The sequence below is a fragment of the Stegostoma tigrinum genome, chromosome 9, assembly GCF_030684315.1.
Source record: "Stegostoma tigrinum isolate sSteTig4 chromosome 9, sSteTig4.hap1, whole genome shotgun sequence".
Taxonomy (NCBI): Eukaryota; Metazoa; Chordata; class Chondrichthyes; order Orectolobiformes; family Stegostomatidae; genus Stegostoma; species Stegostoma tigrinum.
In genome coordinates this window covers 66,280,328-66,304,013 of record NC_081362.1, presented here as the reverse complement: position 1 = coordinate 66,304,013, position 23,686 = coordinate 66,280,328, and the positions used below count along the sequence as shown (strand labels likewise).

Sequence of the window (23,686 nt, the reverse complement as noted above, 5' to 3'; positions counted from 1 at the left end):
TTGGAGTTTAAAGGGGCATAAATCCATTTTACACACTTTTTTTTATTGGATTGTTGTTCCTGTTTGTTGCAACTCAGGAAAATCCAATATTTCACAGCAAGGCTTTGAAACAAAGTAATGTCCGTAAAGTTGAAGCATTTAATGTTTCAGGGCTGTGTTAATTTTAGCCAACTATTGTGCATTGATATAATAAAGCTTTTGATTATGTCATTTATCACCACAATGGGAACATATGAGCATGGTTCAGCACCAGCAGATTTTGCCAGCAGACGACTGAAGTTCTTTCCATATTAGGTCAACTTCATCGCCTAAGCTGTTTTAACAAGAAAGAATGCAAATCCTCAGGATATGTTTAAATTATGTGGCCAGGTCAGGGTGTGTAGCATTTCTTTAACATTTGGTCATTACTGGCCTTTCATAATGGATTTCAGTGACTGATGTAGATGACAGTTATGGTGGTGGGGGCAGGGAGTCAACGGGTGGGAGAGTGGTCATGGTGGCAGTGTGGGCGAGACTGAAAGGAGGTAGCAATTACAAAATTCTGGGAAAATATCATTGCTTTCTTTTTCACTCTTGCAATATTTTGCACACTTGTTTAATGTTTGTTGTTTTGCTCTAATGGAACTGGTATACTAATTACTATTGATAAATGGCACAAATTAATAAAGGGTACAGAAATTTATAAACTCGAGGATTTACATACATCAATCTTTGAGAAGAAAGGATCAGATGAAAAGTTTGCAATAAAATGAATAGAATATCTGTTTTATAAATAGAGCCATAGAGTCTAATAACAAGAGTGTTATGCTGAATTCTTGCAAGTTTGCAACTAAAGTAATGTGTATGTCCAAAAGTTCAATGTGGTTTCTTTGTTCATTTTAATGAGATGCGGATATAACTGCAACAACAGCATTTGTTGCCCATCCCTAACTGCCCTTGAACTGAACAGATTGCTAGGCCATTTCAGAGAGCAGTTTAGAGGCCTAAAGATTGCTTGTGGGTCTCGAGGCACACAGTAGCTATATTGGATAAGGATGGCAGATTTCTTTCCAAGAGAACATTAGTGAATAGAATAGAATAGAATTGAGTAGCAATTTAATATCCGTGCATTTTGACAAAAAAAACTGTCCAAAGTTTTAAAAGTCACCACACCGTGACATCTAAACTAATGACAGCCATCATAAATAAGAAAAAAAAGTAAAGTTTTCACAAAGATTTGTAGCTCGTGTTGTAGGTAACTGAGCTGGCTTGTTTTTGTTCAGGCCTCCGAAGAAGCGATGTTGTTCTACTTCGCTTGGAATTTATGATGTCTGATCTGTTATGGTGAGTACTGCCATTCCCAGTTTTGTTCTGTATTTTTTTTATATAGAATCCAATTCTATATGTTTATTGATTGCATTATGGATTGAGATTCATGCCTCTAGGAATTCCCATCCATGTCTATGTTTGGCTTGGGCTGCTATAGTTATGTCGTCCCAGTTAAACTGATCACCTTCATTGTCCGAGAATATTGATGTTAAGGAAAGTTCGCTTTGTCACTTTGCTGCCAGCTGATATTCGTGTATTCTGATGGCTAGTTTCCTTCCTGCCTGTCCAACAGCAGAGCTCAGTTAACAACTCCTGGGTTTGGGGTATGCTAGAAAATTGGGCTGAAACCAGTACCAAAAACCCCTCTATGCTGTCACATCAAGACAGTACCTCCACACTTAGCCATTGGAAGACCTGGATGTCCCCTCCTAAGCAAGGGTGAAACCTCTACACCATGATGAGACCTCCATGCTGGGTCTAGACCTTTAAATCAGGCTGCTGGAATACCCGGAGCCACCAAAGAAGACCTCTATGCTGGGATGAGAACTCCAAGCTAGGACAAGAACACCGCTCCAGGTTGTGATTGCCTCTCCTAAGCAAGACTGCCCCACTGGGAGACTGCCAGGCCTATACTGCTATTCTGGGCTGTTGGAAGCCACCTCCTCAGTGGGCCTGGGCCGGAAGGAGGCGCCTCCCACCAAAGTTGTTAAAAGAAGGTAAAGCATCATAATAAATAGAATCTTTAAAAGAAAACATAGAAAGATGAAAGAAGTAAAGCGGAAAGCGTAGACAATCTCAGCCTCCTGGCCTGATGACCCTGCATGCTATGCTGCTACTCTGCCATCATCTTGGACCAGATGAGTCTTTATGGCAACTGATTACACTTTCAGGATCATCATTGCTATGTCTAGCATGAGGAAAGATGCCTGGAATATAAATTAAACATATATTTCAAAATAGTAGCGCTTGGGTGTTGTTTACCTTAATGAAGAGTTTTAAAAAGTAACAAAGTCAGTCAGTCCTTCCAGAATATTGATCTAATTCAGTGTATGTCAGATAGCAGAGACCCCTAGAGTGCTAATGGATGATTACTAGTACCATGCTGGGTTTGCAACTTGGTGTGTAAACATTGAGGGTGATTAGATGGTTTTGGTTTAGGATAATCAAGGATGGATTTTAGCTTAGGAAAAACCAAAAGATTGAACATTTTGAGCAATTTGGGGAAAAAAACACCTTACTAGGGTTAAAAAAAATTGTTTCTATCGTAAAATAGAACAGTTCAGAGAATATGTTACTTAGCAGAAATTTAGTTTGTGCAGCTTCTGGATTAGGAATGTTTGAATACAAATTTGTAGTTTATTGAAAACGAGGGAGTCTAAGGTCTCGGTTTTGAGAGTGAAAGAAAACTTTGCTCTTCACAAGAGAGAGCCGGGAACGAGCAACTGATCAAATTTAAATGTTTGATAGAGAACGATAATCTCTCTTTAATTTGATTGCTCCAGAGTGATAGTGTTGGGGAATACGTGAGATTTTGCTTCACAGTGTGTTTTCAGATCTTTCAAACTAACTTGTATTTCAGATAGCTTTGTGTGTTTTATTTTGCTGCTTCTCTTTTATGTAATCAACTTCTGTTTTATTGTTAAAGGAAATCTGCAACCTTGTGTGCCGATGTTTCAGTAACTGACTGCCTTGTTATATAAAAATGTCTATCAAGCCAGATATTTTTCTGAGATCTGATGTTTCCAGTAGCACCATCAGCTTACATAGTAACATTAGCTTTCGATTCCAGCTACACTGATTAACTTTAAATTCGACTTGTTGTTGTACCTGGATTTTAACCCTTACTCCTAACTATAGTCTGGACTACTAGGTTACTAGTTTCTAGTCTGATTGTTCCAGAATACAAGTTTGCATCCTATTTTCAGCCCAAGTTGCTGGTGAGCAGCAAAGTAAAAACAGGACCACATGTGTAAATCTCTTCCTGACAGTCAACAGCCTCTCCATTGGCCTGTCCTCCGCAGTGCACCCATTGCAAAATACAGAAACTAGGCCCAGGCTAAAGCTTCAGAGGAACTCAAAGGAGGTTTTGCTGCACCCAGGCATTTACTATATTGGCCAATAGTATGTGGACACACCCTATTCAAGCTCCCCATTATGGGAAAATATTTCCACTGCCTTGTGCATCACGCAAAAGTAGAAGATGAAACTGAAGGCCAAAGGCCGACTAAACTACTTCTGTAACCAAGCTAATGTCAAGCATAGTGCTTTACATTTTTGGGGCTCAAAGTGGAGGGTTGAAAGGAGGACCCTGATACTTGGGCAGGCCAAAGCCTCCTTAAATTGATCTCTGGTGAGGACATTCCAGGTTTCAATGCAGTGTGTAAAGGCAACAGGGAAAAATAACAGCTCTGTGCCCAACTTGACTGACATGAAGAATGCTTGCTGTGGGCTGTCTCTGACAGTAGGAGGGACCATGATGTCCCACTGGTCAGTCTATACCCAGCTCAAGTTAGGCAGTCCACAACTAGCAAAATGCTGACCCACCACTGTCCCTCAGCTACAATGAGAAGTTTAATCTCTGCTAATAGGTGAATAGATTCCATCACACCAAGCAAACAAGCAGCATAAGCCAAAAGATGCCAACTCTTCGATTGGCAGGCTGAAGCATCAGGACCTTGAGAAATGACTTGCAACTTGGCAACATTTGGGATCTGTAAGGCACATGATAGGCTGAACACTGACATAACTTCAGTCCCAACAAAAGTATGAAACCAAATGCACAATCTGGCATTGACTCAGGCATACCAAACTCGACCCTGTCAAACCTGCAGAGATCTCCTCACTAATATGTAGGGGCTTGTGCCAAAATTGAGAGAACTGTCTCATAGACTAGTCAAGCAATGATCTGATGTAGGCATACTCACAGAATCATACCTTCCAGATTATGCCCCAGTCAATACCTACTGCATCTCTGAGCATGTGCTGTCCACTGACAGGACAAACCCAGCAGTGGGGGAGCCACAGAGGTATATAGCCGGGAGAGCATTACTCCAGGAATCCTCAATTTTGACTGTGCACAAAGTTGAATGTGCATCATGAGGTGTGATTTCCTGTCTCAGATATTTTAGTCTGAGAAGATAAATAAGAACAGAATAAGATGATTTGAGTCTTGCTGTTACTGTGAGCTTTGTGTAACTAACACTTTCTTTCAAATAAAGCATGGGATGAAATGTCCTAGAGATACCCAAAATCAGGGTATTGGCAACATTTAGGCCTGAACATTAATTGTGACTCTCTGAGCAGCATTCTCATCATGTACAATTACTGCAGCATTGATTGTGATACAGATCTCTCCATGATCTTCACCCTTTAAATTTAAAGTCAAAATACAGCCCTCATATCAACGTCAGCCACACTGGAACTAATTTGGGGTGCGACATTTTTAGAAGAATAAGATTTACTCAAAAGGCAAAATGGATAAATTGCACAAGTTATTTTAATATAAAAAAGCTGGGATTACTTTCATTGGATCAGCTTTTGTTCAAAAATGATTCAGTAGAATTTAAAGTTATGAAGCGTTTTGACTGAAAAAACCAAGACGTAACTTTTTCCATTTGTGGATATACCTGTGTAAGTAAAGAGCACAGATTTGAACTAACTCGTAAAGAAACCAGGGGTGAGATGTGGAAACAAAACATGCACAAATTGTTATGATCCAGAATTCAAGGCCTGAAGCAAATTCAATAGAGACTTTGAAAAGGGAATTTTATAATTGAGAACTTAAAAGTTACAGAGCTACGAGGAAAGAGTCAGTTAGTGGGACTAATTGGATAGATTAAGTAGGGTATTTAACAGCCAGTTAAGCCCAATACTTTCCTGTCTACTCTGCAGAATTGTCAGACATTCTCAAAGAGTCTTACTGGTGAATGCGGCAATCTAATCTTGTTATAGCAACAAGCCGCTTTGACCTTATGCCTATATAGGACTAGCACAACATAACTGTTGTTTAAGTATTATGAGTCTGGGCCTGCATTAGGTTCAAATTCAAATCTTTGAGATGAAAGGATAGTTTACTAATCTACTGCTCTATCCAGTCTTAACATTTATAGTTTAAATAATTGTCGACATTTCCTGAAGCTAAACAATTCTCTGTTTATGTTTAAAAGGGACACTGATATAAAAGTAGAATTAACCTTTTAAATATTTGACTTCTACCGTTTAGCTTTAAGTCTCTTTATATAGGTACAGATTGGACAGTAAAATTGCTAAGTTCAGGATGTTAGCCAAAAGCTTCATAAACAGGTTTAAAATTAAACTTTTAAATTATAAAGGATGACTGAATCATGTATGCTCCTTTACTATCAAACACCATACAGGCAGATCAATATCTGAGGTCAACGGAAATAAAAATCAAGGGAGATCAAAAAAATAGGTTGATGATGCAATATCTCCTGCTTTGTATTGTCACATAAAGTTAAAAGCAGAGACAGTGGTGAGTAGTAGTTGTTAAAAAGAAAGTCACGGTTGTTTGGTGGTGGGAATGGTGTTCAATGGGTTGTAGACTGGTAGGTGTTCTTGCAGTCCAGTGGTACTGTCACTACCTGTGAGTGAGTTAGACTCAAGTTCACATTCCACCTACTCCAGAAGTAAATAATAATACTCAGGATGATTAGAAAACTTTGTTTTAGAAATGAAGGGACAGGTTTCACTTTACCAGTCTTGGCTTGCAATAGTCTAACACCAGTAATTGGGCTGGATTTTAAACTGCCCTAAGGATGGGATTTTTAAACCCAGCAGCCATGTTGTCCATCACTAACCCAGCCTTCAATGATACCTTCAGAGGGAGCTAGTGTTAGGTGTAGGCCAGTTGAGGCAATCAGTCTCAGAACATTACAAAGCTGATCAGAAATTTGGATGGGTGTATGAACTGGAAAGGTTAAGAGAGATATGGGCCAAATGCTGGGAGTGGATCAGTTTAAGATATCTGGTCAGCGTGGGCGAGTTGGACAGAAGGGTCTGCATCGGTTCTGAATGACTCTCTGTTAAATTATGATCTGGTATGTGGGTGGCCAAAATAATAGATAGAGACCTGAATGGTTTCAGTTTCAGTTAAGAGCCCTGCTCAGAACTTCGCTAGAAAGGAATTCTTTCTCTTTGTTTCGTGACATCATGGGTACGACTACACAGATGGATCGCAATCATCATTGTAAATGGCAGTGCGCCATCTTGTGCATTGAGAACACACACTCTGTATAAAAAATGGCTTCTCTGATGATCTACAGAGCAATTGGTGACATCTATAAATCCACACAAGTGGGGGTGGGGGAGTCAGGAAGAATGAGACTAAAAATACCACACTGCAGCAGATGACTTCTGCCTGTCAACATGCAAGTTGAGGCTATCAATGAGCAGGTCGAAGATTAAGCTGTGTTTTCAGAGCAGGGTAAACCTGACTGATGCCATGTGTACTTGATATCCTCAGCATAGCAACAAAGTTGCTTTAGAACCATGTTATAAATAAACAGAAAGCAAAATTTCATCAGAACATTCCAAGTCGCAGATTAACTGAGATAGCACACACACTGATACACGTTGTGACACTGTGAAAGTTTTCCTCATGCCGAAAGTTAAATCTCTCCCAGGGGTTTGCTGATATTTCCCCTTTACCACATGCAGAAAGTTAACTGAAACAAACAAGTAAATCACAGTCATTAGGTCTGATTTTTAAAGCTGCATTACGTTCATGCAAGGTGTTTCCATCAAGCTGAGTAAAGCCAATGGAGGAGAAATTCAACTTGCACCTAAATCAGGTGTTAAGTTTGCAAAGTGATTGGTTCACAGATTTGACTGAGTGGTTTAAGAGCTGGGCCCTGCTTGAGTGGAAGCAGTGAACTGCAGACAACAGGGGCTGGCCTAGTGACACACCCTGGATTGGGTCTAACTGATTTCCTTCAACTTTGACACAGAGCAATCCCATGTGTGGTTGATGTATGGATGGTTTTTCATGGCAAGGAAAGGCAGAAGAGGCTCTGTTATGTTCAAATTTTCAAATTCAGAACTTGGTAATTTAGTCTTAGACAGCCCGTCATGGTTGAGAATGACTAGCGTCACACTAACAATGAGTTCTCAGGTAACTAGAGAGTTTGGTGCATGATCAGCAGATTCTGTCAGGCATGGGGCAGACAGTGGTTGGGGGAATGGCAGCGGGAATGCATTGTTAGCCAGAGTTGCCATTCACTCCTTTCTCTTTTGGCACTTGGCTTTGGTTGGCCCTTGCTAATCAGGCATGTAGCGTACAGGCCCTACCCAGAGACTTCTCCTACACTTCAGGTGAGTCCTGGATACAGTGTCCCAGGGGTTCCTCACATTTTCATGGAGGTTTTCATGGTGTCCTTGAAGGATTTCTTCAGCCCTGCTTGATGTGTTACAGCTCCAGGTGGACCCGTCTTTCAGGAATCTCATGTCGTGTGGACAATGCTGCCCACTCAGAAGAGTTGATTGAGAGTGATCAATGCCTGATTTCTGAGTGAGAACACCAATATTGCTGTGGCAATCTTGCCAATGGACTTACAGGGTCTTTTGGAGGCAACTGGTGGTGTTTCTCCAGGATTGTGAGGGCGGCACAGTGGCTCAGTGGTAAGCACTGCTACCTCACAGCATAAGAGAGCTAGGTTCAATTCCACCCTCAGGCAACTGTCTATGTGAGATTTGCACATTCTCCCTATGTCCGTGTGGGTTTCCTCCAGGTGCTCTGATTTCCTCCCCCAGCCCAAAGACATGCAGGTTAGGCAGAAATAGCTACGCTAGTCTACTGATAGTGTCCAGGAATATGCAGGCTAGGTGGGTTAGCCATGGGAAATGCAGGGTTACAAGAATGGTGAGGGTCTGGTTGGGATGCCTTTTTGAGGATCAATGTGGTTTTGATGAGCCAAATGGCCTGCTTACACACTGCAGAGATTCTATGATTTTCTGAGTCCTAGGAGGTCTGATATCACTCCTGCTCTGTACACCATGAGCTGATTTTGAGATTCTGGTCTTCAAATTCTCTTGCCCCAAGGCATCCAAAAGCACAAACCAAATGCCACACTGAAAGTGGTGTTGAATCTCGGTCAGCAATGCCTGCCCTTGATGGAGAACGGAAAACGTGTTGGCACGGTAAGTTTAAAATATTCTCAACCTCCATTGCCAGACATTGTGTTTTGTTCTTCAGAAATATGCAGCGATGACTCTCACCAGGTTCTGCAGGAGTTTTATGACAAAACTTTTAAAATATCCACAGCTTCATGTTGATGTATATATTCAGTTTCTCTGTAACCATGCCCACAGACTTGAACTAACTTCACACCGCAGTGAGCACAATTTTACCCTCAGCAAGCTCCCTACTGGGAGCTTCCCAAGGTATGAAAAGTGGCCCATCTTGACCAAAGCTTAGCTATGAATTTTGATAACTGCGTTTGGAGGTAAGGGGAGGCAGCGTGGTGTTGCAGGAGCAGTTTTGTAGTGAACCTTTAATTGACAAACATTTAATGTAAGGCCCAAGCTTATATACACCTCAGTGAAGGTATCGATGATAGCTTGGAGCTGGTCTTGAAGTGTACACTGAAGCAAGCATCTCCAAACTGTCGTTCAATGAAAGGAGCTGAGACAACATTGGATCTGTTCTGCAAGCAGTGGATGCTTTACAATGTTCCCATTTGTTCTGTACATTCACTCCACTCCAGTAGGGAGCTTGCTGAGGGTAAAGTTGTGCTCACTGCGGTGTGAAGTTAGTTCAAGTCTGTGGGCATGGTTACAGAGAAACTGAATATACACATCAACATGAAACTGTAGATATTTTAAAAGTTTTTTCATAAAACTCCTGCAGAACCTGGTGAGAGTCATCGCTGCATATTTCTGAAGAACAAAACACAATATCTGGCAATGGAGGTTGAGAATATTTTAAACTTACCGTGCCAACACGTTTTCCCTTTTCCATCAGGAGATCTACATGTGCCTTGGGATGCTGACTTTCAGAGCTCAAAATCTCCTTGGTTACATTGGATATGGATGGTCTGCAAGGAACATTAACCTACAAAGCGATGATACTTATCGACAGCTTCAGAGTTTTATGCCAGTGAGGATTTGAGCAGCTCACAGGAGTATGCCCACATTTGATATGAAAGTAAAAGCTCTTGTAAGCTGAAGAAAAATGTGATGTTTGAAAAATACACATTCTGCTGGAGAAGCCTGGGAAATGGCAAGTCTATTGAACAGTATGTGGCAGTGTTGTGGTAGTAAATGATGCAAACCAATTAAAGGACTAATTCCTGAGTAATTTATTTTCACTACTTTCAATACTTCACTTTGACAAATTGGGGAATATCTTCACATGGAGATTGATGGTTTTATTTTGGACAAAGCCATAATTTTAACTGTGTAAATGGAATCCACCATGCATGGTTTGAAGAGGTCCCACAGAAATACACCCTCTGATGGAGAGCCATAGTCTCAATGCTCAAGTCTTAGGGTTAGAGACAAACATACCTCAGCAGTTCCATCTCTCATTGAGGTCAGCTACCCTCAGGAATGTGCCCCTTTGTGGAAGTGTCCATAAATTCACAGCCCCATGTCCAGCTCAAGGAGAAGAATTGGAGCTCAAGCTCCAAAATGAATCAAGATGCAGGAAGGAAACGAAAAAGACTTCATCACCTCAACACATAAAGGAGACAATTCTGATGCCAAATACATCATGAGTATTTCAAAATAGATGGCAAAATATCAGGTCATCTTAAATATTGCACAACAGAAATTTTGTACTATTTATCTACAAGATGTGGGCATTGCAGACCAGGTCAGACATTGCCCATTCTAAATTGCAATTAAAAAGCAATGGTCAGCTTCCTTCTTGAACTACTGCAGTCCTTCCAGTGTAAGTGTACCAGCAATGTTGTTACGAAAGTAGTTCCTGAATTCTGGCCCAGCAACAGTGAAAAAGAGACAATGTATTTCCAAGTCAGGCCAGTGAATGGCTTGGACAGGTACTTGCAACTTGCAAGTGGTGGTGTTCCCATGTATTGCTACCCTGGTTCTTCCAGGTGGTTGAAGTTGTGGATTTGGAAGGTACTATCTGAGGCATGTTGGTGAAGTCTTATACTGTAACTTGTGGAGGGTACACTGCTGCTTCTGTGCATCTGTGCTAGAGGCTCTGAAAGTTGAAGGTAGTGAATTGGATGCCAAAAAAATTGACGCACGTTTGCCTGGATTGTATCAAGCTTCCTGATTGTTGTTTAAACTACACTCATTCAGGCAAGTGGAGAGCATTCATCATGCTCCTGACTTAAGCCTTGTTGATGGTGGAGAGGCTTTGAGGAGCCAGGATGTGAGTTATACACTGCAGAATTCCAGCCTTTGACTAGCTTTATAGCCACACTATTGATTTGGCTTCTCCAGTTCAGTTTCTGGCCAGCGGTAAGTCAAAGGATCTCAAAAGTGAGTGTTTCAATGGTGGTCATTGAATGTCAAGGGAAAATTTTTGGAGATGGTCATTGCCTGGTAGTTATGTGGCATGAATGTTAATTATCAATACCAGCCCAAACCTGAATATTGTCCAGGACTTCCTACATTTAGACATCGACTGCTTCAGTTTCTGAGGAATCACAAATGGTGCTGCATGTTGTGCAATCGTAAGTGAACATCTCCACCTGATCTTCTGACGGATGAAAGGTCATCATTAAAGCAGCTGAAGATGCTTGGACATAGGACACTATCTTGAAGACCTCCTGTAATTATGTCCTCTGGCTGAGATAGTTAACCTCCAATAACTACAATTATCTTCCTTTGTCATAGTTTGACTAACAGTTTGGAGCTTTCCCTCAATCCAACTAAGTAGGTTTTGCTAGGCGTCTGTGATGCTACACTTGTGCAATGCTAACTTGATATCAAGGGCAGTCACCTGTCAAGTTAAGATCTTCTACCTATGTTTGGACCAAGTCTGTAAAGAAGTTAGAAACTGAATGGGCCAAGCAGAATCCAAACTTTGTGTTAGTAGCAGAATCGTATTCAACCACAATTTGTAACCTCACGATTGGGCATATCTCCCAATCTACCATTACCATCAACACAAACCATAACCTCACATTCGGACCATTACCATCAAACCATGGGATCAACACTGCTTCAATGAAGAATGCACAACAGCATTTAGGATCTGCAGGTGTACCTACAACTGAAGTGTTAACCCAGTGATGCTGTAAGACAGGACCACTTGCATTCCCAGCAGCATAAACAACAATGTGGTAGATGGCGCCACCATCATATACCCATCCAGATACCTTTTAAATGTGGTAATTATACCAGCCTCCACCACTTCCCCTGGCAGTTCATTCCATACACACGCAACCCTCTGAGTGAAAACGTTGCCCCTCTGGTCCCTTTTAAATCTTTCACCTCTCACTGTAAACCTATGCCCTCTAGTTTTCGACTCTTTTATCCTTGGGAAAAGGCCTGTATATTTACCCTATCCAGACCCCTCATGATTTTATAAAGCCTCTATAAGGTCACCCCTCAGCCCCTGATGTTCCAGGGAAAATAGTCCCAGCAATTTCAATCAGCATGTCCCAAAATCTGTCCCAATTATCCAAACAACACAGTGGAGGGTATCATCAATGTGAAGGTGGTATTTCACACCCACAAAGACTATCCTCAAAGCCATTCTTACCATTACTGTCATGGATGGATATAAGTCAAACTAGACAAATTTGTAGCCAAAGGGAGAAACATAGTCTAAGTTCATTATTTTTGCGTCATGCAATGACAAGGTTGGACAACTATAGTAATGAGTTGCTCTGCTGTAAATCCATAATGCTCACTCAATTCACACAATAACCTGCTCAAAAAAAGACAATTGCACTTTTGTGGAATCCACAATTGATTTGCTGGGATACAGAATGAAGTTATTATTGTTCTTCACTAATACCTGATTTTATCACAGATTCACCCCTAAGTACACAGAGATCGCAGGGCCTCTTCAAAAGCTATTGTAGAAAGGTGTGCAATGTGAACAAACAATCATACTGTGAATCATGTTAAAATTGAAGACAGCACCTCTGCCAGTCCCTGCATTTTTTGAATCACATGGAAATATCTATTCCAATCTGTGCCTCAGGAAATTGATTTACACTCATAATACTTTGAAGGATGGTGGCTCAGTGGTTGGCACTGCAGCCTCACAGCGCCAGGGACCCAGGTTCAATTCCAGCCTCGGGCAACTGTCTGTGCGGAGTTTGCACATTCTCCCCGTTTCTGCGTGGGTTTCCTCCCACAGACCAAAGATGCGCAGGCTAGGTGGATTGGCCATGCTAAATTGCCTGTAGTGTTCAGGGGTGTGTGGGTTATAGGGGGATGGGTCTGGGTGGGATGTCCAAGGGGCAGTGTGGACTTGTTGCGCTGAAGGGCATGTATCCACACTGTAGGGAATCTTAAAAAAAGGAAGCAAATGATGAATTGTGTGTATGTCACAGCTATTGTTGGAAACTGAACATAAATATTTTGCTGGAGTGTGGAAGCACCAGCCTGTATCTATGCTTGTGATCATTCACACATATACCTCTTCAGCAAAAGGTTCACCCTCAATACTGACTAGATGCCTAGCCACATTAGGCTTCTCAACTGACATCAACAAGAACTCTAAGCTGATACTTTTGGAGAAATGCAAACGAGGTTTTTTGTTTGTTGCTTATGATCTTTTTATTTATTTTCATTCACAGGACATCAATGTTGCTGGCCAGGCTATCCTGAAATGCCCAGAGGGCAGTTGAGAATCAACCACATAGATGTGAGTCTGGGTTCACTTATGAGCCGGACTGGGTAAGGTCGGCAGGTTTCCTTCCCTGGGATTTTAACAACACTCAGTAATGGTTGTAGGATCACCATTCAGCCAGGCAGGGCACCCACTCCACATCTCAACCAAGCTGCCAGAATTCATCTTGGTAGGGCTACCACTGGCACCCAACAATCACCAATGGTTTCACAGTCATCAATATATTCTTTTAACCCAGGTCCCCAGGACATGGCCTGCGTCTCTAGATCGATAGATCTAGTGATAATACTAGTAGGCCATCGCCTCCCCATACACAGCAAACCTTTAGATATTGCTGAAACAAATTCCATTCCCACCATTTCAGTTGTTGATGTTGTAACAATGGGGCAGGTGGGGAGGAGATAGCCTTTCTGTCTTTTGCCCCCACTCCTTGTGTTTGACCACAGCAGATCTATCTCCAGGATGTTCTTGTCAATTCAGAGAGTTTTACTTATTTCTCTCTGTGACAATAAGGTTACAATAAGTTTTAGAAAAGAAGTTATGGTGTATTGAAGTTAGCATACTATTAAAAAAAAAGCATTCCAACATGAATATGCATACATACTCAGATACACACAGACACGCAAATTACAGGGTGGGACAATTTATTCAGTAATCTATCATGTCCAGCACATGCGTGTCATATTATGAATTTTCAGTCAATAATTTCACCTGATGAAATCTCACATGTTGTGCTCCATAAGCTTGTGATTTCAAATAAACCTGTTAGACTATAACCTGATGTCATGTGACATCTGCCTTAAAAAAAGGACAGAAATAAGCAGCTAAAATGGCTGCTGCAAATCATGTGACTTTTGGAGTTTGGATTACAGACACTATCATGTCTCCAGCGAATAGCTAATGAAATATGGACATTAATAAGTGTAGCTCACAGCCAAAATCTATGGAGTTCACACATCACACTGTTTAAAGACGATCCATCATCTAAAAGCCGGGCAATTTCCAGAATACCTGTCTCAATTTTTCACTTTGGCCAAAATGGAAGATCAAAACTCACCAGGCATCACCTTCACAAAATACACAGTAACTTGCAAGAAGCGTCACACATTTTTTTGAGCAATCAGGTAAATTATGACACGATGACTCTGTGACACCACACAGAGACTTTAGAAATGTAGGTCTTGGAGTTTGCTCAGACATCCTGAGACCATGTCACAGTGACTGAGTTGGGGTTGATATAGAAAGCCCTTCCCCCATGATGGGTTCAGAGAAGGGGAGGGCATTTAATCAGGAAGGGGGAGTTGGGGGGAGATAGACTTGCAAGTGGAAACCATGCCGACCTCTGATTAAATACATGGCAAGCAAGCCCATAAACTGCCTTCCCTCTCTGTTTCCAACTGAAACTCTACTACTCAGTGGCCACATACGGACATGAATCCTCCTCTGCCACTGGTGTTAAACAATGACAGCCAGGCTTGTGCCAAGCAGGAAACACAGTCACTTGCCCAGGTAATGATTTTTTGTGGGCCCCTGTAGGACAGGGTCCTCAGTCACAGCCGCTCAGTGCTGTCATGAAGAGGGGACCTAATGAGAATGAACCCCCTAACCTTGCCACATTGCCATCACACCTCTTCCTCAAGAAATCCCCACCCCAGGAAATCCATCCTACCATCACTTGACGTTGGGCTTGCGCTGCCCCAGGTCTCAGGTAGGTGTAATTCCCTCAGCAGCCACTGCATACCTGGCAGCGCTGCTGAGCAAAAGAACTGTTGGTCTCTGGTTAGCCAGCAGCTATCTGCAAGCAAGACCTCGCCCACTTTTATCCCAGGCTAGACCCAGAAATAGCCAGTTAATGGCCCGATCGGTTCAAAAATGCTTTAAAGTCTTCCGTGGCTTCACTCCTCCATGTCTCTGTAATCACCTCCATGTCCCACAACCTTCCAAGGTATCTGCACTCATGTAGTTTGGCATCTTGTAATTGTTCCACCATTAATGGCTATGCTTTCAGTTGACTAGGTCCTCTTCTCTGGAATACCTTCTCCAAATCTTCTTGTTTCAAGTTCCTCTTTTAAGATATCCCTTAAAACATCTTTCTTTGCACAAGATTTTGACAATCAACCTAATTTCTTCTCATGTCACTCAGTGTGACATATTATTTATAACCTTCCTGTGGTTCTTTGACATTTCATGATCTCAAAGTGGTGTATATAAATCTCCATTTCTGCTGTTGTCTGAAATAGCTATCACTTATTCTGAAATTGCGAGCCCGTGATCTCAATTCTCCAACTCAGAGAAATATTTTCACAGCATCTACTCTGTCAAGTCCAAATTAGGTTCACTCAAATTCTTCTAAACTGCATCAGTTTAGAGATCACTGGCCTAGTCAGCTCAATCTCACCTCATGAGATGATAGACTAGTCCAGAGACTAGTCCAGTGATTTTTGTTACATTTCCTTGAGGGAAAGTTTATTCTTCCTTAGGAGGATGAAAACAACACACAGCACTCACCATCTTTCACCATCTCAAATGCCCTGTGCAATTGTAGCAGGCTTCTTGGTTGTAATGCTCAAATCCCTTTGTAACAAAGGGTAGCAATACTATTTACCTTCCCAATTACAGGGGATATATGCATGATTTATGTACAAGGGCACCTAGGTCTCTCTGAATGCACACATTCCCCAGCCTCTCTCCATTTGAATAAGAAATGCTGCTTCTTTTTCACATTTCCTACCAAACTGGATGTTTTCATACTTCACCATATTATATTCCTTCTGTCATATACTTACACATTCATCCTATCGATCTATATCTTTCTGCAACCTCGTTGTGTCCTCTCCACTGATTACTTAATTGGCACTTCACACTGTGAGCAAACCTGTATGTACCTTGCTCAATTCCCTCACCCGGGTCATTTGTATAGATTGTAAGTAGCTGAAACCTGAGTACGGAGCCTTTGATCAACAGTTGACATTGATAAATGTCCTACTGATGCCAAACATTGACCGCCCACGTCAAAAGAAAAGCCACATTTTTTTCAAGCCAAAAATAACAAAGGGGCGGAACAGGAATAGTGCAAGTATCTCTAATTGTGAGGTTCGTTTTGTTGGTATCGGTATTTTGAAACAAACTTTATGCTTCTTCTGTTTTTATTCGCTTTCATTTAGTTATGACATTTAAAGCCATTTTTAATCCAAAACTTTGTTTTTCTAAAACTCTTCCACATGCAATTAGGGCAGTGGCAGTGACTGAACTCTTGTCCTTCAGCAGCAGATTGTTTACACAGTGACTAAAATAAAATTAAGCTAATAAGTCAGAATAGGAAAATAAATGGAAATATTCTGCTCCTTTTCTGAAGTGTCATGGAAACAGTTCATCAGGTTACGATGAAATTAAGCTCCCATGAAGGACTCATTGATCCTTTCTGCTTTCAATCTGCAGCCAGAGCGTTCCTCTTCCATGTAAAAATAGTGACGAGAACAGTGATTAGTCACATTGTTCTGTCAGTTTTGTGTCAGGCTAAATTTGCTTGTCACACCAATATACATAATATCTAAAGCTGTGGTGATAGGGAGAGGAGAAGAGGTTTTTGTGGTTTTTGTAACAATCCTACTTGTATACGTTGCGGAATGAACATTAAACAACCTAAGAGTTACAGTAATAATAGTACTTCAGGTTTTCCTCAGTGCTTATCTACTGTACTGCTCTGGTAAATTGCCTTCAGGAGTACACTCATTAGCACTGTAACTCCTGTTAGGCTGAGAGGAAACCTTAAAACTATCCTGGCATAGCATCAAAATAGATTGAGGCACTATTCCCACAGCTTCAAAAATAAGGGCTGTCCCATCAAACACCAAAATGAGGAGGAATTCCTTCTCCCACACCATTAGAATTCCACCGTGAACAGTCGTCGCTGTTAGATCATTTGATATATTAAAGGCTGAATTAGATTTTTAATTGGTGACAAAGCAAAGGATTATAGGACCTGGTGGGATAGTGAAGTTAAGGCCAAAATAAGATCAGCCATGATCTTACTGAATGGAGGAACAGGCTCAAGGGGTTTGAGGAAATGGTCTATGCTTTCTCTTATTTCATTCTTAGTTATTTTTTGCTTATCAAAAGCATCACACAACAAGTGAATGGAATCTCTTTTGTGTATATCCATTTCACCGTTCTTATGAATCCAAAATGGCAAAGCTGCAATACTACAAATAAAACTAAGGAGTATATATCGTTAAAAACCAGCCTTGATTTCAAAGCCTTATCAAGGTCTAAGTGTTTGAGAGAAAATTAATAACAAAATATATTTAAAGTTCTATGAAAACATTAATCACCAAGATACTTTTAAGCCTAGTGTACCTTCAGGTCTAGGAGAATTGCATGCTGTGCAGTAACTTCACATCTTGAAGTTTGCAACATTATTATTCAATGCTTTTGGTGGTTTTACCCAACCCAACATAAATTTTCTGTTTCTTTTTTCTTCTTTATTCACTCATGAAATGAGGGTGTTGCTGGCAAGGCAGCATTTATTGCCCATCCCCAATTGCCGAGATGGCATTTAAGAGTCAACCACATTACTGTGGGCCTGGAGTCACATGTAGGCCAGACCAAGTAAGGATGGCAGTTTCCTTCCCTAAAGGGCATTAATGAGCCAGATAGGTTTTTCTTGACAATCGACAATGGATGCATGGTCATCATTAGGTTCTTAATTTCATATTTATTGAATTCAAATGCCACCATCTGCCATGGCGGGATTCAAATCTGGGTCCCCAGAATGTTATCTGGGTCTCTGGATTAACAGTCGAGTGATAATCCCACTAGGCCATTGCCTCCACTGCTTGAATAATATGCTGAACTGGCCAGGTACAGACCTCATACGAATAAATGTTCAGTCTTTAGATGTAAACCTAGAAAGTTGGCTAATGCTTTGACAGCTGGGGGGGATGGCATCAACATGATAACCAAATCTGTTTATACCCTCACGCAGGCCATAACCCTCAACAGTTCATAGATGTTCTCGCCATATCACAAAAGCAGAAGACATCAGGAATTATACGTCGTGCTCCTGACCTGGCATCTCTCATTATTACAGGGGCTGGGTTTGGGGCAGGCAATGTTTCATGCATGTACAGTTTTCGAAGGCAGCTAGAAATTTTAATGACCAACAGCCTCCAGTAAAATGGGATTTTGGGATCCCTGGTGTGTGGAATCTTGAGTGTGGAGATTAGACCAGGTAAGAGGTATGGTATCCGATACCAGGTATATGAAGAAAAGCAGATTGGTGAAGACAATCATATTACAATCAGAAGTATGGCTGCTTATCAGGAGACTAAAGAGAGGGTGGACCAATTAAAGAAATACTTTCATTTTGTCTTCACAAAGAATGGCACAAATTACAAAATAAAAATATTGGGAAACACAGGATGGAATGAGAGGGAGGAATTATAGGAAATCAATGTTAGTAGGGAAATTGTTTTGGGGAAATTGATGGGATCAAAGACAGATAAATCCTCAAAGCCCAATAATCTACATCCTAGATTACTTAAAGGGTGGCCCTCGAAATAATGGATGCATTGGTAGCATCTTTCTTTCAAGATTCCACACACTCTGAAACAGATCCTGTGTATTACCAGGTAGCTAATGTAACTCCACTATTTCAAAAAGGAGGTAGTTAGAAAACAAGAAATTGTAGACCAATTAGCCCAACATCAGTAATAAAAACCAAAAGAACTGTGGATGCTGATATATGAAGAGAGACTAGTTTGTTTAGGACTATATTCACTGGAGTTTTAGAAGGTTGAGGGGAGGATCTTGTAGAAATATATACTGTTCAAACAGGAACAGACAGGGTAAATACAGGAAGGATGTTTCCAGTGACTGAGGAATTCAAAACCAGGGGTCACGGTCTAAGGATACAGAGTAGGACATTTAGGTCTAAGCTAAGGTGGCATTTCTTCACCCAGAGACAGATGAACCTGTGGAATTCTCTGCCACAGTAAGTGGTTGAGGCCAAAACATTGAATGTTTTCAAGAAGGAGTTAGGAATAGTTCTTCGGGCTAAAGGGACCAAAGGGCAGAAAACAGGAACAGGGTATTGAGTTAGATAATCAGCCAAGATCATATTGAATGCCAGAGCAGGCTTCTGACAAAGGTTACTGGACCTGAAATGTTAACTCTGATTTCTCTCCACAGATGGTGCCAGACCTGCTGAGCTTTTCCATGAATTTCTGTTTTTGAAGCTATCATAAGAACCTTTCTCCTCTGTGCATGGATACTTCTGGATTTTAAAATTAATTAATAGGAGATGAACATCACTGGCAAAGTGAAAATTTGTTGCAAATCTCAAATTGTGGTTGAGAGGGCGATGGCGAGCTAACTTCATGAACCATTGCATTCCTTGGGGTACTGGAACATCCACAGTTACTGTATTGCTAGGAGGGAGTCCCAGGACTTTGAATCTGCGACAGTGAAGGAATGATGATGTAATTCCAAATCAGGACGGTGAGTGGCTTGTGGAGAACTTATGAATGCTGGCACTCCCAAGAATTGGCTGCTATTGCATTCTTCGTGGTAAAGGCTGTAGACTTGGAAGTTGCTGTCTAAGGAGTCTTGGTGAATTTGTACAATGCATCTTGTAGATAGTATACACTGCTGCTATGGAGAATGGGTGTGGAAGGGGGTGAATGTTTATGGATGTGGTGCCAATCAAATGGACTGCTTTGTCCTGGATATTATTGTGTTTCTTCAGTGTTGTAGGAGCTGTACGTATCCAGGATACTCAATGAATTGGCATGCTAGGAGAATGGGCAAAGGTTAGTGGATGGAAACAGGTCACCGGTCAGCATAGGAGTATGAGAGGCTATGGAAGATGGGCAGAGGACATTAAGTTACGTGGATGGGAATGGATGGAGCATATGGATCATATGGGTTAAGGAGTTGTGATCACGAGTGCTGGAAGAATGTCTTACATTTCTCTGCTTTTGCAGGAATAATGTACCCTTTGGGTCTGCGCACGGGATATGTTTGGTGGGGGTAATGCACCCTTTGGGATTGAAAACAAACATCACTTTTGTGCATTAACTCTTTGGAACTTGCAAAGTTATCAAGCAACTGTCCAAAAGAAAATGTGAAGATAAAAAAGAAATAATGTTAGGTATATAAAAGTGTCCGGTAATATGAAACCATTATAGGGTTTGTGCTGAAAAACTGATACCCCAAACTATCATTTCACAACAGAGTGCCTTTTGATGCACAGTCCTACCTGCTTCATGGTGGAAAAAGTTATTGATATAAGGAATTAAATGCTTGAGTGAAATGTTTGTTGGTATAAAATATTAATCACTAAAGTGAAGAGATTTGTTGAAGCAATTTCACTGTTTTGAATGTAGAAGCAACTAGTGCAGCTGCTGGAATCTGAGATGAAAAGAAAATGCTGTCATTCACAACGAGTCAGGCAGCATCCATGGAGAGAAGGCAAGCTAACGTTTTGAGTCGAGATGACTCTTTATCAGAGCTGAAATGAAGTGTGGAGGGGCAAAATTTATTCATTGGGGAGTGAAGGTTGTAGTGCTAGGGGAGAAAGAATGGTGAGAATTCAAATTAAGTGATGAGCTGGAGTTGTCTGAAAGGGCAGAGAATGATCCTTTGAATGCGGATGCAGGTGGGATGAAAAATGAGAACAAGGTGGCCCTATCACATTGTTGTGAGTGATCTGAATCCTAACCTGAACTTGTAATGCCCTTTCTCCCCCAGTGCTCCAACTAACCCCTGATCAACTATTCATAAATGCTGCCCCATCCTCACTTTAGCTCTGATGAAGAGTCGTTTAGACTCAAAACAATAGCTTGCTTTCACTCCATGCCTGGTGCCTGACCTGCTGTGATCTCAGCATATTTTGTTTTCCCTGTATTGAATGTTTGTTTTGAATCAGCAAGGGTATGCTTTTTTCAGTAGTAACATAACCAATTGACCAGAAACTTGATTTTCTGACATCATGATTCCTTATTAATGCCAATGGTGTGAAACACGCGGTGCCGAGACACAGGACCGGCCGGGTGAAGCGGGCACGCACGCACGCTGCACGGGCTTGGAACGCCGCACCCCGCCCACGGAAGGGGGGGTGAAATGTAGAATGGAGGATAAAGGGAGATTGAGTTGGCACTGTTTTGGCAGCAGGACTATAAAGGAACATGGGAGATAGATATTGTGTAACACAAGCGGTATGGGATGTCAAGGGATGGTTGGATAGATGGGCATAGGGTGACATAGGGAATATGAGGACTCATGTCAGCAATTGCAGTGGCATAGGTTGGCATGAATAGTGCACACAGAGGCTGCAATGATCATACAAATAGACTTTCTCATGGGTCTCATTCGACAAAAGGAATGGAAATTTTTGTTGGTCTTTAGCTCAGTGTGAATCCATTCAGAGTGGCTCTACAGCTAAGATTAGCAACTTAGTTTAAACAAAAGATTAAAACCTGAAGATTCTAGATCATTATGACTTAGTACTTCACTGGATGGTACAGTTATTTAGAGAGCTGTGGGGAGAGTCCCCTCAAAAATGATGACTTAATTCTAGTCATCATTTGCTCAGGATCTTAAATTGTAACACTTTAATGTGGCATGAGCCCTAACCAAATGGTAAAGGCCTGTGAAAAACTTACTCTGAGGACACTTCATTTACAACTACATTTTAAATTAAAATGTATTTCCTGAGGGCTGGATGTAATATTTATTGACATAAGCAATTCTCTACTTGTAACTGGAATTGGCCATATTACATTCAGAGCTTCCGACTAATTATTGATTGACATTGACCTGAAACATGAAAAAAATAACTTTCCCTGTCCTTTCTATTTGTCTGAGCTGGTACCTAACATTATTTGCTGCTCAAATATTACTCAAAGGAGAAGTTTCATGTTTAATCACCATTTACTCAAAAATGTATCGATGATTTATGATCTGACAAAGGCACTTTGACTTTTTTCAGGAACATTATGATTTTGAATTATCCCTACAATTTCAGAAGTACACACAACCTCATCAACAATTATCCATGGTGATGCTTCCTTATACAGACCATCGTGTTGTGCAGAATTTTGAAGCCAATTGCATTCCATGCAAACTACTTCCAGTACAAACTCCATAGCTCTTCCATGTTTCCAAATTTTATGTCATTCAAAAGGAAAAGAACTTACATACACAACAGTATTTGCATTCTCAAGGTATCGCAAAACAATTAACTTGAGAGGTAAGCATTGTAAAGGCAACGTGGGAGAACCTGGTTATCTTACTTTACATAATTCCATGGGATGTTTTGTAACAATCCATCCTTGCAGGGAGAACCTCCATTAAGATGTAATCCAAAAAACAAAGAGTCATTATAATACAGCAATGGCTTTAACACTGCATTCAAATATCAGAATGGATTTTGTACATAAGCCTCTGAGTGGGATCTGAATTTGCAACTTGCCACTTGATTCAGAGACAAGAGAGTTAGCACTGTAACTAGGTTGGCATTATGGCAAAGGTGAGAACATGCAGCAAATATCCAGAATGATTAGCAATGTTCATCCACCAATACACAAAATCAGTCTGACAATAGAGGTGAGCTGGCTAACTTCAGCAAATTTGCTATTTATCTCTAATACATATTAGAACAAAATGAAGCATCACTCTGCTATGGAGACATTCCCTTTGGAAAAAGACTTGGAAGCAGTTTTGAAAGAAAAGGAGTGTAGCATTCAAGCAATATGGCCACAATTGTCCTGATAACATCATGAAGAACAACAAAGCTCGGCAAAGAGAATACAAGAGAGACAGACTGTCAGTCATACAAGACGCTTGTGCATGTAGATGGATCCAAGATCATGAGACAATGTTATTCCAAGACATGCAGGTAGAATCCAGGACTCAGGCTGACCATCAGCAAAGTAGGCTGACATAGAAAAACAACAGCACCAAAGAATGCGGCTTAGATCTACAATGGATAACATTTGATGAGATGTCTGTTGTAATGTTCATTTGGTGCGGCATTTCTTCCCAGTCCGACAAGATTTAGCATTATGTTTCATGGGGAGTTGGTGAGCTAGAATGGAATAATTCAGTTTATTCCATGAGCTTCCCTCACGAACAGGTAAAGCAGATATACGACTCTTCAACTTTATGCTATGTACTCTACAAGATCAAAATTTGCTATCCCCGGTGGTCCAGTGGTTAGGATTCAGCACTGTCACTGCTGCAGCCCAGGTTTAATCCCTGGTCAGGGAATCAGAATTTATGGGTCAGCACTGTGGCCCAGTGGTTAGCAGTGCTACCTCACAGTGCTAGGGATCTGGGTTCACTTCCAACCTCAGAACACTGTCTGTGTGGAGTTTGTACATTTAGGGGTGCCTCAGTGGTTAGCACTGCTGCCTCATAGTGCTAGGGACCTGGGTTTGATTCTAGCCTCAGGCACCTGCCTGTGTGGAGTTTGCACATTCTCCCTGTGTCTGTGTGGGTTTCCTCCAGGTGCTCCGGTTTCCTCCCACAGTCCAAAGATATGCAGGCTAGGTGCATTGGCCATGCTAAATTGCCCACAGG

The 23,686-nt window shown here is 41.2% G+C and overlaps 1 non-coding gene across 1 annotated transcript; it reads left to right on the top strand.

The window, feature by feature from the left end:
- Nucleotides 1–23,302: 23,302 nt before the first annotated feature.
- Nucleotides 23,303–23,374, top strand: trnad-guc (transfer RNA aspartic acid (anticodon GUC)). Its single transcript has one exon. It is a non-coding gene; the product is annotated as a tRNA-Asp (tRNA).
- The last annotated feature ends 312 nt before the right edge of the window (nt 23,375–23,686 follow it).